A 14,962-nucleotide genomic window follows, 5' to 3' on the forward strand; every position below is an offset into this window, starting at 1 on the left:
TGTCTGGAATACTGAGAATACCAACTGGCATCCCAATGTGGATAAAGCAAATTTCAAAAATACCTTCCTCAAGAGGATGAGTTACAGTTAGTTAATCAGTGGCTCTTAAGAGAGAGCTAATTTGCTTCAGAGATGAGTGCTCTAGTAGATTGTTACATCCCAAGTGGTCAGCTACAAACACATATATATTACATATATATTATATGTATATATATATATATTATTGTATATATACACATATTACATATATACACATATTACACATACACACACACACACACACATATATATAACATTAAATTGTTACAGTAGGCTCTCAGTAGGTGTATATGAGAAGGTTTAGAAAGAGAAATGGGATGGGAAATGTTGTAACTAAATTATAGTCTCAAAATCAACCCAAAAAGAAATAGAATTAGCTATTAGTCCTCTTTATCTTCAAGGGAGTATTTGGTTTTTTTTTGTTTGTTTGTTTTTGTTTTGTTTTTTTTTTGTCAAACTGTGACTGTTTATTAACTGACCAGATTACAAAAATATCACGGGCAACACCTTAGTTCATCAGTCTAATAAGCCTGTTGATCTGGTCTTTCCTGTTGCCAGCGTCTCCACCTTCTACAAAGTGAGTTGTCTTCTTCTTCATTCCACCTCGTGGGGAAGATAATTTGAAAGGCCACAGGAAGTTATTTGCTTCCTTGAAGCGTTTCCCATCTGTATAGATCTCATGAATTAGATCCTCCATGCAGATGATGCCAAATGTACCAAGAGACCGAGCAATCAAGGAATTATCCGTCAAGGCAATCCGCTTCTTAGTGATTTTGCCATAGCCTCGCTTGTAGATGAGCTCATTTACTGACTTCAGGTTGGGGTACCCCCATGCAATGTACAGTTCCACAATCCTCAGCATGTTAATGGAAGCCTTGTTGAGCTTAACAAAGGTGCCATTTAAGATCTGTCGAAGGCGAAGGAGCTGCAGTACCTTGCGGACCTTTGGGCTTACTCCACTGATGCATCGGATTCTGATTACGAACGCCAATTTTGGTTCTGCAGGCACATAGAAGTTCCCAGCTTTCCTTGCCATCCTGGCCATCCGAATCTCAGTCCGGTACATCTGCCTGTACTCCTTGTGATAGTGCTTTGCCTTCTCATAGATGAGCTTCCTCCTTGCCTTTCGGAGTGTCTTCAGGGCAAACGTCTTCCTCAGACGCTTAACCTTCAACTCTGCGAAATTCCTTCGCTTTTTCTTAAGGGTTTCTGGCACAGCCGGAACCTTTTTCTTAAGAGTTTTTGGCACAGCAGGAACCTTTTTCTTATGAGTTTCTGGCACACCTGCAACCTTCTTTTTCTTCTCTGGAACAGCCTCAAGGGAGTATTTTTTAAAAAAAATCCAGTTTTGTATTTGAAGACCGAAGAGCACCAGGGATAGAATCAGATATAAGAAATAACACAGACAAGCAGAAAATATGATTTACAATGTATTTTTCTTTGTCAGGCTGAGTATGTGTGTGCATGTATATGTGTGTTCAGGTTGCAAATAGAAAAAAATCATGCTTAGTGATATTTAGGTAATAAAGGCTAGTGGTATGGCATAGTTGCAAAGAGATAAGCTATATTATTTCTTTTCAGGAAATAACAGAGGTTAAATATAACAGGATACTTTTTTTTCTTATCTTTCAACTGTGGTTTACTTTCTCCTTTGGGCTGGTTATAAGAAAAGTCATTCTCCTTGTCCAGGTATCACAGCCATAGTCAATGAAATCTGATTTGAGGGTAAGAACTAAAGCTTCACATATACATGGAAGAGCTGAGCTTGTGAGTTAGTTTTTTTTTCGTACTGCTGTTATAAAATACTCTGTCAAAACAACTTACAAGGAAAAGGGATTTCTTTTGAATCACAGTTCTAGGTTATAATCTGTTGTGATAGGGAACTCACAATAGCAGGAGCCTGAGGTAGCTGGTTCAAGTACTGCTACAGTCAGGAAAGAATAATGAATGCATGCATACTAATGCTGAGCTCATTTTGTCTGGGTATCCTCCCTGCTCTCACACACAATTATGACAGATCTTCCCATATCAATAAATATAATCAAGAGAATCCGGAGGTTTGTCTCTGACATAATTCCTGGAGTTTGTCAAATTGACAGTTATCAATAACAATTACAAATCCTCAGGTATTTGCTGCTAAAATCACATAAATTTTAAGGGCTATCCTTTAATCTTACATTTCCATAAGATTAAGACCATCTTATAAATACTTTCAGTCCAAATTTAACAGTTCCTAGTCATCAACAGTCTCAATCCTTTAAAAGTCAGTTCAACAAAACCAAAGTTACACATTGCCATACTGTAATGACACAAAGTAGTAACTTATTTTCCAAACAAGAACAACTAGGGGAAAAACAATCACACCAAAGAAAAAGAGAGAAATAAGGAAAGAAAGAAGGAAGGAAGGAAGAAAAGAAAGAAGGGAAGAAAGAAAGGACGAAAGGACAAATAATTCGTCCAGCAAAAGCAGCCTGAGAGCTTATCCAGGGATTTCACAAAGGTAGAAGGCTACAGAGCTACTCCACTTATTTCCAAAATCAGAAGAAAAGAAAAATGGACACATGAATACTTGCTCATTTCACTTACTTATACACCCCAGGTCCCACACACAATTAAGAAGAGTTTCCTTATATCAATTAATACAGTCAAGAAAATCCCCTATAGCCATTTAGAGATGAGTCTCCTTGATGGGTCTAGGTTTTGTTAAGTGGTAATTAACATTTTATCCACCTGCCAAACATATTGGTTATTGTAGTCTAGTGCAGTAGCACCTAGAACTTTCAATTACTTTGCTGTAAGGATTACTAAGACAAAGTACTGACTGCAATGGATGGATGCAACTGTGTATATACATATGTGTGAGTCTATATGTGTATATATATTGTACACACACACACACACATACACATATATGTGTGTGTGTGCACGCGCAATATATATCATATTCCATGCTATATTTTGACTAATTTGTTTTCAAATGTTTGCAGCTCTTATCAATGTAATTTTGAATATCGACAGTCAACTTGGTGAAATTTAAATTTACCATGAAAATATCACCCTAGATATGTCTATGAGGCTGTTTCTAAAAAGGTTTAAATGAAGAGAGAACACATATCCCAAATGTGAGTTTCATCATCACAAAGTCTTGGAGCCAGGACTAACTAAAATATAATGGATACCAGCATCCCTCTCCTATGCTTGCTGACATTGATCCAATGTGAAAAGCTGCTTCACACTCCTGCCACTATGAGTTCCCCACCATAATACACTGTGAGCCAGAACATATCCTTCTTCTCTGTGTTGCTATTGATGAGTATTTTGTCACAGTTACAACAACAACAACAACAACAACAACAAAAAGCAACTAACATAATAGGTCAAAGAAGTAGAATTTCTTTATATTCCAAGTGCTGCTCTCCATCTGCAGGGTTATGGGGTCTGATGTCTGCTTTGCCACATTGTATGGCCCACCACTGTTGCTGGGCAGGTGTCAAGCCATAGGACAGCCCCAGGACACCACTCCAGGGTGGAGAAGAAGCACAGTCTGAGGCACAAGAAAGCCAGAGCTGGTTCAGGGGTCCCTGGGCCTGTGACGAGGCTGGGGCCATCTGGTTCTCTGGCTCTCAGACACCCTGGTGCTGCTGGGAGACAAAGAAGAGCTGAGAATGGAGTGGGTACACTCTGACTGTATTTTGTCCTGGGTTGAAAAAGAAAAGAGGAGGAGCTTGTCCCATGCGTAGAGTCCTTGGCTTGGTGGTGGTGGTGGACTATAGACTTGAGCTTGGTTGTGGCTGGGGTTGGGAGTGCAGCATCCTACAGGAGATTAGACTGTGGCTTTTTAGGCAAAGCCCTTCTCCATGGCTCCCCACAGCATATACCCATGAAAAAGAAGCAGTCCATGGTTTTAAGGCATTTATTGTCATGGCAGAAAGAGGATGAATAAAACCATATTCCCCCTCCCCATCTCAGGATGGACCTGAAGTTAAATACCTTTTGCAGGGAGAAATGTCTGGGAAGAAAAGCTTATTGGCTAAGTCCTCCAGGCCTTTAGGTACCTCATTAAAATGGAGATCTGTCTTGAGCCTATGTGACCACAGGTCATGTCCTCTACCTGTGGAGGGTCTTGGGGTATTGCCCTTATGTGACTAAAGGTCACAAATCTGTGGGGAGCTGCAGCTAGTGACAGTGGCCTCGTGTCCAGAAACAGCAGAAACTTCTACCATCCCCTTTAGTGTCACTTGGGTTTCTAGCCTTAGATCAACCAGAAACCAGGCTGCCTTTTGCAGTACACCCACCCGGGTCCCCATCACAGAGTTCTTTTCCCATTTTCTCTCCCCTTTGCCTCTGAGAGAGTGTCCCACCCCAGTATCTACCCACCCTGGGGTAGCAGGTCTCTACGTGATTAGGTGCATCCTCTCCCAGTGACGTCAGACAAGATAGTCCTCTGTTGCATATATGCCTCAGGCCTCAAACCAGCTCCTGTATGCTTTTCGGTTGGTGGCTCAGACTCTAGGAGCTCCCAGGGGCCCAGGGTAGTTGATACTGTTGGTCTTCCTGTGAGATTACCATCTCCTTGAGACCCTTCAATCCTTCCATTAACTTTTCCATAGGGTTCCCAGACCACCTTGCAATGCTTGGTTGTAGGTATCTGCATCTGTCTCAGTCAGCTATTGGATAAAGCCTCTCAAAAGATAGCCATAGTAGGTTCCTGTCTAGTGTCAGGGATTGGTGCCTATCCATAGGATGGATTCAAATTTAGACCAGTCACTGGTCAACCATTTGTTTTTCTCTGTTCCATTTTTGTCTCTGCATTTCTTGTAGGCAGAAACAATTTTGGGTCAAATATTTTGTAGGTGGGTTGGAGATCCCATCTCTTTACTAGGGGTCCTGTCTGACTACTAGATGTGGTTTCTTCAGTCCATATCCCCACTGTTGGCCATTTTGGTTACTCACATCAGTGAGTACATATCATGGATGTCCTTTGGGGTCCAGGTTACCACATTGAGGATGGTATTTTCTAATTCCATCCATTTACCTGCAAAATTTATGATGTCCTTGTTTTTAATAGCTGACTAATATTCCATTCCGTAAATGAACCACATTTTCAGTATTCACTCTTCTGTTGAGGGACATCTGGGGTGCTTCCAGTTTCTCCATATTATGAAAAAGGCTGATGTGACCAGGGTGGAATATGTGTCCTTGTAATACAGTTTAGCATCTTTTGAGTATATGCCCAGGTCTAGGTAGCTGGGTGTTGAGGTAGGACAATTTCCTATTTTATGAGCAAGTGGCAGATTGATTTCCAGAATAGTTGTACAATTTTGAAATTCCATCAGGAATACAGGCATGTTCTCCTTTCTCCATATAGTCTCCAGCATGATGGCTGGACTCTAATTTCTTGAGTTCTTTATATATTTTGGGAATTTACCCTCTGTCAGATGGAGGGTTAGTAAAGATCTTTACCTAATCTATAGATTGCTATTTTGTCCTATTGACAGTGTCTTTTGCCTTCCATAAGCTTTTCAATTTCATGAGGCTTCATTTATCAATTAACACAGAGCCTGAGCTATTTGTGTTTTGTTCTGTTCAGAAAATTGTCTCCACTAATTTATGCAACACTATTTCCCTATTTCTTTTCAAATAGATTTGGTATATCCAGTTTTATGTTGACTTCCTTTATCGACTTCGACTTGAGTATTGTGCAAGATGATAAATATGAAACTATTTGCATTCTTATACATGCAGACATCAAGTTAGACCAGTATTATTTGTTGAAGATGCCTTCCTTTTTCCACCGCATGCTTTTGTCTTCTTTGTCAAAAATCAAGTGTCCGTAGGTGTGTTGGTTTATTTCTGGGTCTTCGTTGCTATCCCACTGATCAACTGTCTGTTTTTATACCAATATCAAGGAGTTTATAATCACCATTGCTCTGCAGTACTGCTTGAAGTCAGGGATGGTGATTCCTGCAGAAATTTTTTTATTGTTCAGAATTGTCTTGGCTATTTTAGGATTGTTGTTTTTCCATATGCAGTTGATAATTGATTTTTCAAGTTCCACACAAAAAAGAGCGTGTTGGAATTTTGATGGGAATTGCATTGTATCTGTAGATTGATTTTGATAAGATGGCCATTTTTCCTATGTTAATCCTACCAATCCATGAGCAGAGGAGATCTATCTGCTGACATCTTCTTTGACTTCTTCCTTCAGGGACTTGAAGTCTTTGACATATAGATTGTTCACCTGCTTGGTTAGTGTTACACCAAAATAGTCTATATTATTCATGCTATTGTGAAGGGCATTGTTCCACTCACTTTGTTCTCAGCCCATTTCGCATTTGTATAAGGAGGACTACTGATTTCTTTGAGTTAATGCTATATACAAACAATTTGCTGAAGATGTTTATCAGCTGTATGGGTTCTCTGGTAGAAATGTGTTGGTCTTTTATGTATACTATCATATTATCTGCAAATTTTGATACTTTTAACTCTTTCTTTATAATTTGTATCCTCATGATCTCCATTTGTTGTCTTATTGCTCAGGCTAGAACTTCACATATCATATGGGATAGGGAGAGAGTGGGCAGCATTGTCTTGTCCCTGATTTAGTGGGAATATTTCAAGTTTCTCTCCATTTTATTTAATGGTGGCTATTGGCTTACTGTATATTACTTTTACTATGTTTAGATATGTGTCTTAATTTCCTGATGGCTCCAAGTCTTTTAGCATAAAGGGGTATTGAAGACATTTTCAGCATATATTGATGAGATCATGTGATTTTTCTTTGACATTGTTTATATAATGGATTATGTTGATGTATTTTCATATATCAAACCACTCCTGCATCCCTGGAATGAAGCCTACTTGGTCATGGTCAGTGGTGGTTCTTGGTGTGTTCTTGGATTTGGTTTGTGAGAATTTTATCAGGTATTTTTGCATTGATGTTCATAAACTAAATTGATCTGAATATTTTTTTTTTGTTGTTGGGTCTTTGTGTGGTTTAGGTATCAGTGTAGCTGTGGTCTCATAGAATGAATTGGGTATTTTTCCTTCTGTTTCTATTTTGTTAAATAGTTTGAGGAATTTTTATTAGCTCTTCTTTGAAAGTATATTAGAATTCTGCACTAAAACCTTTAAATTCTTTCCTTATTTCTTCCCTGACCACATTATCATCGAATAGAGAGTTCAGTTTCTATGAGTATGGGGGCTTTCTGTTGTTTCTGTTGTTGATGATGTCTAGCCTTATCCATGTTGATCTGATAGAATGCACAGGGCTATTTAAGTATTCTTATACATCTTGAGGCTTATTTTTTTTTGTTTGAATATGTAGTCAACGTTAGAGAAGGTACTATGAAGTGCTCTGGAGAAGGTATAGACTTCTTTAAGGGGGTGAAATGTTCAGTAGATATCTGTTAAATCTATTTGGTTCCTGACTTCTGTTAGTTTCATGGTGTCTCTGTTTAATTTCTGTTTAGATGACCTGTGCATTGATGAGAGTGTTGAAGCCTCTCACTATATTGTGAAATTCAATACGTTCTGTCATTTGGGGCACAGATGTTGAGTATTGAGACTTCATCTTGGTGGGTTTTTCTTTTGATGAGTATGAAGTGTCCTTCTCCATCTCTTTTGATTACTTCTGGTTGAAATTGTATCTTATTAGATATTTGAATGACTAATTCAGCTTGATTCTTAGAACTATTTTCTTGAGATACATTTTTACAGCCCATTACTCTGAGATAGAGTCTATCTTTATTGTCGAGGTATGTTTCTTGTATACAGCAGAATGATGGATCCTGTTTATATATCAGGTCTGTTAGCCTTTGTCTTTTTAGTTTGTGAATTGAGTCCATTGATGTTGAGATATATTAATCACCAATAATTGTTAGTTCCTGTTTTTTTGTTGTTAGAGGAAGTATTATGCCTGTGTGATTCTCTTCTTTTGGGTTTGTTGTGATATGATTAATTGCTTGTGTTTCCTTGGGTGTAGTTACCTTTCTTTTGTTGGGGTTTTCCTTCTAATATCTTCTGGTTGGGTGAATTAGTAGAAAGATATTGTTTAAATTTTCTTTTTTCATAAAATGTCTTGGTTTCTCCAACTATGGTGACTGAAAGTTTCCTGTGTATCATAGTCTGGACTGGCATCTGTGCTCTCTAAGGATTTGTAAGACTTCTGTCCAGGATCTTCTGACTCTTGTAGTACCTGTTGAGAAATCAGGCATAATTCTGATAGGGCGCCTTTACATAGTTTTTGGCCTTTTCCACTTAGAGCTTTTATGATCCTTCCTTTGTTCTATACATTTATTGCTTTGATTATTATATGGCAGGAGTATTACTCTTTTCTTTCTTTTTTCTTTTTCCAAAGTATTTAGTGTTGTGTAGGCTTCCTGTATTTTCTTGGTTATCTCTTTCTTTAGGTTAGGGATGTTTTCTTCTTTGATTTTGCTAAAGATGTTTTCTGGCCCTTTGTACTGAGTAAGATCTCCTGAGATCACCACTTCTTATATCTTTTTTATCACCTTTGTTAGTAACTTTCTAAAAGTTGGCTCACAGTGCAGCTGGTTTTGTTTCTTTAGATTTGTGAAGATCATTGTATAATTCATATTGCATCCTTAGCTTTTGTAGTTGAGAAATTATATATTTTTGAACTCAGGTATCTAGAGTTCTTTTCCATAGCCTTAAGGGTTGTCATGTAAGTCCTCGTGTTCACCATTTGACTAAGACATAGCCATACCCTTGACTCCTGGACATGAGCTGTTTCTAATTATCATGGTATAATTAATGTTGGCAAGGAGGACATTCCTCAAAAAAGGAGAGTCCTCCACTGATAGCACTGGTTCTAGAAAGTATGTATATTATTACACAAACAAGTTGTATGCTCATTGCAGGCATCAACAACTGTGGAGGCACACACTGGGGCCCTATCCCAGTGGCAGGAACCATGTCATGGTGTCCGCACCAGGCCCATGCTGGGCTGAGCATCAACCTGTTTTCCTGTATTTCTTTAAGGGGATCATTTATATTCTCTTTAAAGGTCTCTACTATCTTCTTCTCCTCCTCCTCCTCCTCCTCCTCCTCTTCCTCCTCCTCCTCCTCCTCCTCTTCCTCTTCCTCCTCCTCCCCCTCCTCCTCCTCCTCCTCCTCCTTCTTCTTCTTTTTTGGTTTTTCGAGATAGGGTTTCTCTGTGTAGTTCTGGCTGTTCTGGAACTCACTCTGTAGACCAGGCTGGCCTCGAACTCAGAAATCTGCCTGCCTCTGCCTCCCAAGTGCTGGGATTAAAGGCATGCATCACCACCACCCGGCTCTATTATCTTCTTGATATGGGATTTAAAGTCAGAATCTTGATCTTCTGATTTGCTAGGATATTTAGGGCTTGCTGTAGTAGGAGAGCTGGGTTCTGATGGTGTCAAATTGCATTGGCTTTTGTTGATTATGTATTTTGCACTTGCCTTTTGCCAACTGGATGTCTCTGTTGTTAACTGGCCTGGGTGTCTTGGATTGGACTAGGCCTCCCAGGATGCAGGTAGTTCTGTGGGTTTCAGGTTAAAGCAGACCTTCTGGGAGACAAGCAGGCCTTTGTGATGGGAGAGGGAATGCCAATCCATTACAATTTCAGATTGAGGTTCAGACCAGAAGGGAGATGGGGCTCTGACATGAGACATGTCTGTTGGGGTCTCCAGTGGCATGGGGTTGGAATGGAGTCTCACCTTTGTCCTTGGTTAGATCAGTCCTCCTGGGAGACAGGCAGGGGTATGGGTTGGGAAAGCCAATCTGCTGTGAGTGCAGGAACAGGTGTGGATCAGAAGGGAGATAGGGCTCCAATTGAAATACAGTTTATTAACGTCGAAAATTGTAAGGTTTCTGCCATGCTAATTTCACTTATTTCCAATTAGGTGATAAATTCTTCAATAATTCTATGTCTGGCATTTGCTTTTGTCTTTTATTAATAAGAATAGAGACATATTTGGCTGATAAGTGCTACAAATAAATATTATATTCATAAGATTTTTAAAAGGGATACTGTAGTAAATACTCTCGTCTGGGCCTACCACCAGAGCACATGAGTCCATAACTCAGCATTCAGTGAGTTTCTGGGTGGGTAGAATAGTGCTTCTCTCTCTTTTTACACAGAGATTTTATAATTAATCACATAAATTAAGAACAAAATCAAAATAATGAAACATGTGATACAAGAGACATGCTATAAATTGACCCAGCTTAAAGATGCTTCCCTCATTTCCCTTTAATGCCAGACATAGTTGACTTGTCACACAGTCCATTTCCATGGCTCAAAGATTTCCTCAGATGATTCCCTTTTTATCTTTGCTCATTTAGTTTATGGCTTTTAATCTTATTCATAAATGGAAGGTGTTTGTAGATTGCTTAAGAACTAAAAAGAAGTCATACTTCTTAAACTTGAGCTGAATAAATTTAAAGTCAGTTAGAGTTTCTGGTATTTGGAACATCATTTGTATAAACTGGTTGACATAGAGTTTCTCCAATTTGATACTTTCTAGAATCCCCTACAAGATAAATCTATTCTTATTGAATTTTCAGTAAAAGTGAGTTTCAAAAAGTTAAAACTCAGGTCCAATTAGTTTTTTTGTGATGTATTCTTACTTCTATGTGTATGTGTACATGTTCATATGTGTGTAGCTACCTATGGAGGTGTATGTGAATCTATTTGTACAAAGTGTATTTGAAGGCTACAGGTAAAAATTGAGTGTCCTCAGTTGATCTCCACCTGCTTTTGTTTCCTCTTTTTCAATTTGTTTGTTGGTTGATTGGTTTTGTTTTGTTCTGTTTTGTTTTGTTTGAGACAGGGACTCTTGCTTGAACCCAGAGATCATATATTTGGTCAGTCTTGCCAACCAGTGAACTAAAGGAATCTGCTGTCTTTGCATTCTTAGTTCTGGGATAAAGACGAACAATAGTGGGCTACAAAACCAAACTCCATCCATATTCTGGTCCATTAAGTATTTCTCCAATTAAGTCAAACCCCAGTCCAATCTCACATATGTTCTTAACAATTAAATAAAAATTTGACTGGAATTTAAAAGAAAACTTTATTGCTAAAAACCATGAGTCATCATTAGCACAAAATCAAGAGATTTATTTCATTTCTGTTGCACAAATACAGGTATAAAGTGTTTTCAAAAAGACATTGCATAGTGGCAAGTCTTCTCAGGTGTTTCCTATTAGACCCCAAAGAGAAAATTACAATATTGTACTGCCGAGCTTAGTTTATTTGAGTTGGTTGAAGGTTGTTTTGAGAAATCGGAAAATGCATGAGTAAGTCTAATTAGATAAGAATGTGTTTATCTACCCTTTTGTTTATGTATTTATTGGGTAACACTAAACAAATAGGTAGAAAATGAATGAGCAGCAAAACAAAGCAGGGTCCTAGAATATATTCTCTTATACATTGGGCTATTGCATAGAATATGCTACCAATGCAGATAGAAATCTATTCTATGATGTTACATAAACAGTCTGGCCTATTCAAAGCCTCCTATCTGGTAGATCTCAGCACCAGAACTTCAAGTGTTGAAAGCATGTGAAACACATGGAAGAAACAAGATAAGTGTAATTCATACCCACTTGTGTAGTGTTTTCTTGGGCCGAATATTAGCATGTTTACTACTACAATCAGACCCATTAACCAATTTATTCAAGTCAACTACGTTTTTACTATGTGGAACAGCATGGTCTTTGTAATGGAATACCAGCAACACGGCCAATAGACTCCAAATAACCTGTATGTGTGTGTGTGTGTGTGTGTGTGTGTGTGTGTGTGTGTGTGTGCATGAGTTCAGGCCAGCAGATAAGTGCCTATATGGTTCCTTCAGCACTGTATATACTTTTTTGAGACAAAGTTGCTCTGTGTCCTGGAGGAAGCAAGAAATCTCCATCTGGCTAATCAAAGAGCCCACAGGATCTCTCTTGTGTTGGATTATTATTATTATTGTTATTGTTATTATTATTATTTAGGTTCTAGGATCAGACTCAGGTTCTCATGCTTAAAATGTGTCACTGACTAGGTTATCTGCTCCTAAAATCTATTCAAAGAAGCCCTTGATGAGCTCCCTTTGAAATCTCACTCCTCCAGTTTTAAAAAGAAACACAAGTTTCTTTTTTCTTTTTCTTTTTCTTTGAGGCTTGGTCCATTTTTCCAGCCTCTTCTTTATTTAAACTAGTAGAGGAAGTAAACACTATTTTAGATGGCATGGCTACTTTCTGTATGTTTATAAAAGAACTAGCAGAGGTTGGTGGATTTGGAGAGAAGACCCTAGAACAGACTTCCTCAGTACACTGATATGTGCCCAGTGGATAGAAATATGGGAGTGCTGAGGTTTTACAGTCTGAGTAGGCCATGAAATGCTTAGCCATCTGTTTAAGAACAATACATAGGACTTACAGAATGCGTCAGCTTTCAAAGCACCTCCAGTCCTCTGTTCTCTGCCTGACTGTGGGTGAGGGCCATGCACAGCTGAGGATAGACTCTCAAAGGTTTCTCATGGACTCCCTGCTGCCCTGGCCTTTCTGTAGCTCCAAACTTCTGCCACTGCAGTAAAGGAGAAACATTGTCTAAATCTCTACTATAGATAAGATGTTTTCCACCCAGCTTACAAGAGGATCTCTTCACAGTAAACTCCTGAAGTATACCTCTCCCTTCTGGCTCCTGTGGAGGAAGCTGAAGCTCATGAGCAGCCAGTAGTGTTCCCGAGGTCATGAACATGAATCAGTGCCAAACCTTGACACAAGATACAAAATACAGTTTTGCTCTGTTGAACACTCCTCCAAACTATCAAGGTTTAGGTTTGTGCTGGAGATTCCTGAATGTTCAAAATCATTGAAGTAAGTGAAGATTACAATAAGTTGGAAGATGTGTTCATTCTTCTCCAAATGACATGGATTTTTCTCAAATCTAGGAGTCTTTAGAAAAAATCATTATGTAATTATTTTACATACATGATATATCTATTTAATATATAAGCAATATATATATATTTGTATATATATGTATATGGCTTAAGATACATGTTTATGTGGATACAATATGCCTAGAGCAATATAAAATAAATGCCAATATCTATTGTGAAAATTATTATTATCAATTTCATAAGGTCTACCATCATCAAGAGACAATTGTCTGAATATGTCTGTAGTGTAGGGCGGTGGGGTATTTGAAAAGGCAGGTGGCTTGGCTAGTTCCCTGGCCTGGCCACCATGTTCCCACCCTAATGGCACCCTAGCTAGTCAGGAGAGCCAGCCTGGGACCCAGGAGATGTTGGCATGGCTGTTGCCTCCTCAGATCAGCTCCATGGAGTCCATGCCCCCAAACCCAGAGACTATCCGCTGCCTCCATACAGTAGATATAACAATTCCAGTACCAGATAGAAATAAGACTCTCAATGCTTAAAGATTAACCAAATAGATTTATATATCACCAAATACTCAATACACAAGATGCCCACACATTAGAATTGTTAACCCAAATTATCTAACCTTGATATGAATAACTGCTAGAGACACGAAGGTAACATCTCCTGCCATCTTGTCTCTCCACCTCTCCGTCTCTTTCTTCTCCTTCCTTCCTCCTCCTTCTTCCTCTGCCTAGCTCTACCTGTCTCTTCTGTATCCAACGACAGAACTTCTGTCACATATGTTTACTGGAGCAAAAGAGTTTGTTGACTACACTAATGGAGGAAGAAAGAGCACCCTAAATGTGGGCAGCATCAATGCACATGCTGAAGTCCTAACCTGAACGAAAACAGTGAGCAGAGTTGTGTACAGCATTCATTTGCCCTTGCTTCCTCACTGTGAATGTCACATTATTAGTTTCTGCAGCCTCCTCTCTCCATGCCATCCCCACCATAATGGATAGTATGCTTGAACCGTAATTGCTTGTGTACACAGTTTGCCACAATGAGAAAAGTAACTGATAAATGTAATTAAGAATGATATACACATGCAAGCAGACAGTCACAAGACTACCTGCTGCTGACCCATCATAGCGAATTTAAAATAGTTTCAGTAAATTTATGTTTAAGTAACTGTGAAAATCACTATACGGAGCAGGGACAGTTGGTCGCAAATATACACCATTATAGGAAGTAGCTGGTGGCAACTTTGTGTCAGAAATAATAAGTGGTACTGTTCATAGTGGAAGAATTAGGAATGACTTGAATAACCCAGATACTAAAGACCTCTGGTAATGCGTGGGATAATCCTTAGGTTTGATTTGCTAAGGTGTTTACATGCTGGTATGCATTAAATCAGAAAGGTGACTGGTCAGAATTAAGAAGCCACAGACTTAATATTAACAGGATTCCTCTGAGAGTTCAATCAGCACTTTTTTTTTCTTCTGAAAAGCTCTTATGCCTTTCTAGAGAAACCCAGTTAATTTAAACAAGAAAGCAAGGTTCTCTCCTAGGAGGACATAATTTATAAAGACAAAAACATAAACGATAAATCAATGCATATTGATTTAAGTAAACAGATTCACTGCCCTCTGGTAAACCTGTCTCAGAGGTGAGCAGAATAGAATTCCTTTCTTAGAAACTCCTTGGCTTTGCATTTCTATGTAAAACTCAAAGGAGTATCTCTTCAAAGTTAAAGTGCCTGTATTACCTTATAGTTTCAGATTTTATCAAGTATTATGCTTATCCAGAGAAAAGCTGAGTGGTGGGGTTCTGCTGCTGAGTAGAGTTTTCTGGGAGGCAACAGTGTTTTCCATGAATCAAAATGTAACTATGGTGAAGTTCTTCCACGGGGAAGACCTAAGGCAGCTGCTCCCAAAAGTTGAGTTTTGTGCTGCTTTCCTGATAGCCTTCATGGGAGTTACCAGTGTCATCCAGGAATTATGGAGAACTCAGTGCTGAGGGAGTTCAAGCATGTGAGGTCTGATTCTACACAGATTAGTTTA

At 38.8% G+C, this 14,962-nt stretch overlaps 1 pseudogene; it reads right to left on the reverse strand.

The window, feature by feature from the left end:
* Positions 1 to 547: 547 nt before the first annotated feature.
* LOC114626426 lies at positions 548 to 12,766 on the reverse strand (annotated as a pseudogene).
* Positions 12,767 to 14,962: the final 2,196 nt, after the last annotated feature.

This window comes from Grammomys surdaster, unplaced genomic scaffold, assembly GCF_004785775.1.
Source record: "Grammomys surdaster isolate TR1022 unplaced genomic scaffold, NIH_TR_1.0 235, whole genome shotgun sequence".
NCBI lineage: Eukaryota > Metazoa > Chordata > Mammalia > Rodentia > Muridae > Grammomys > Grammomys surdaster.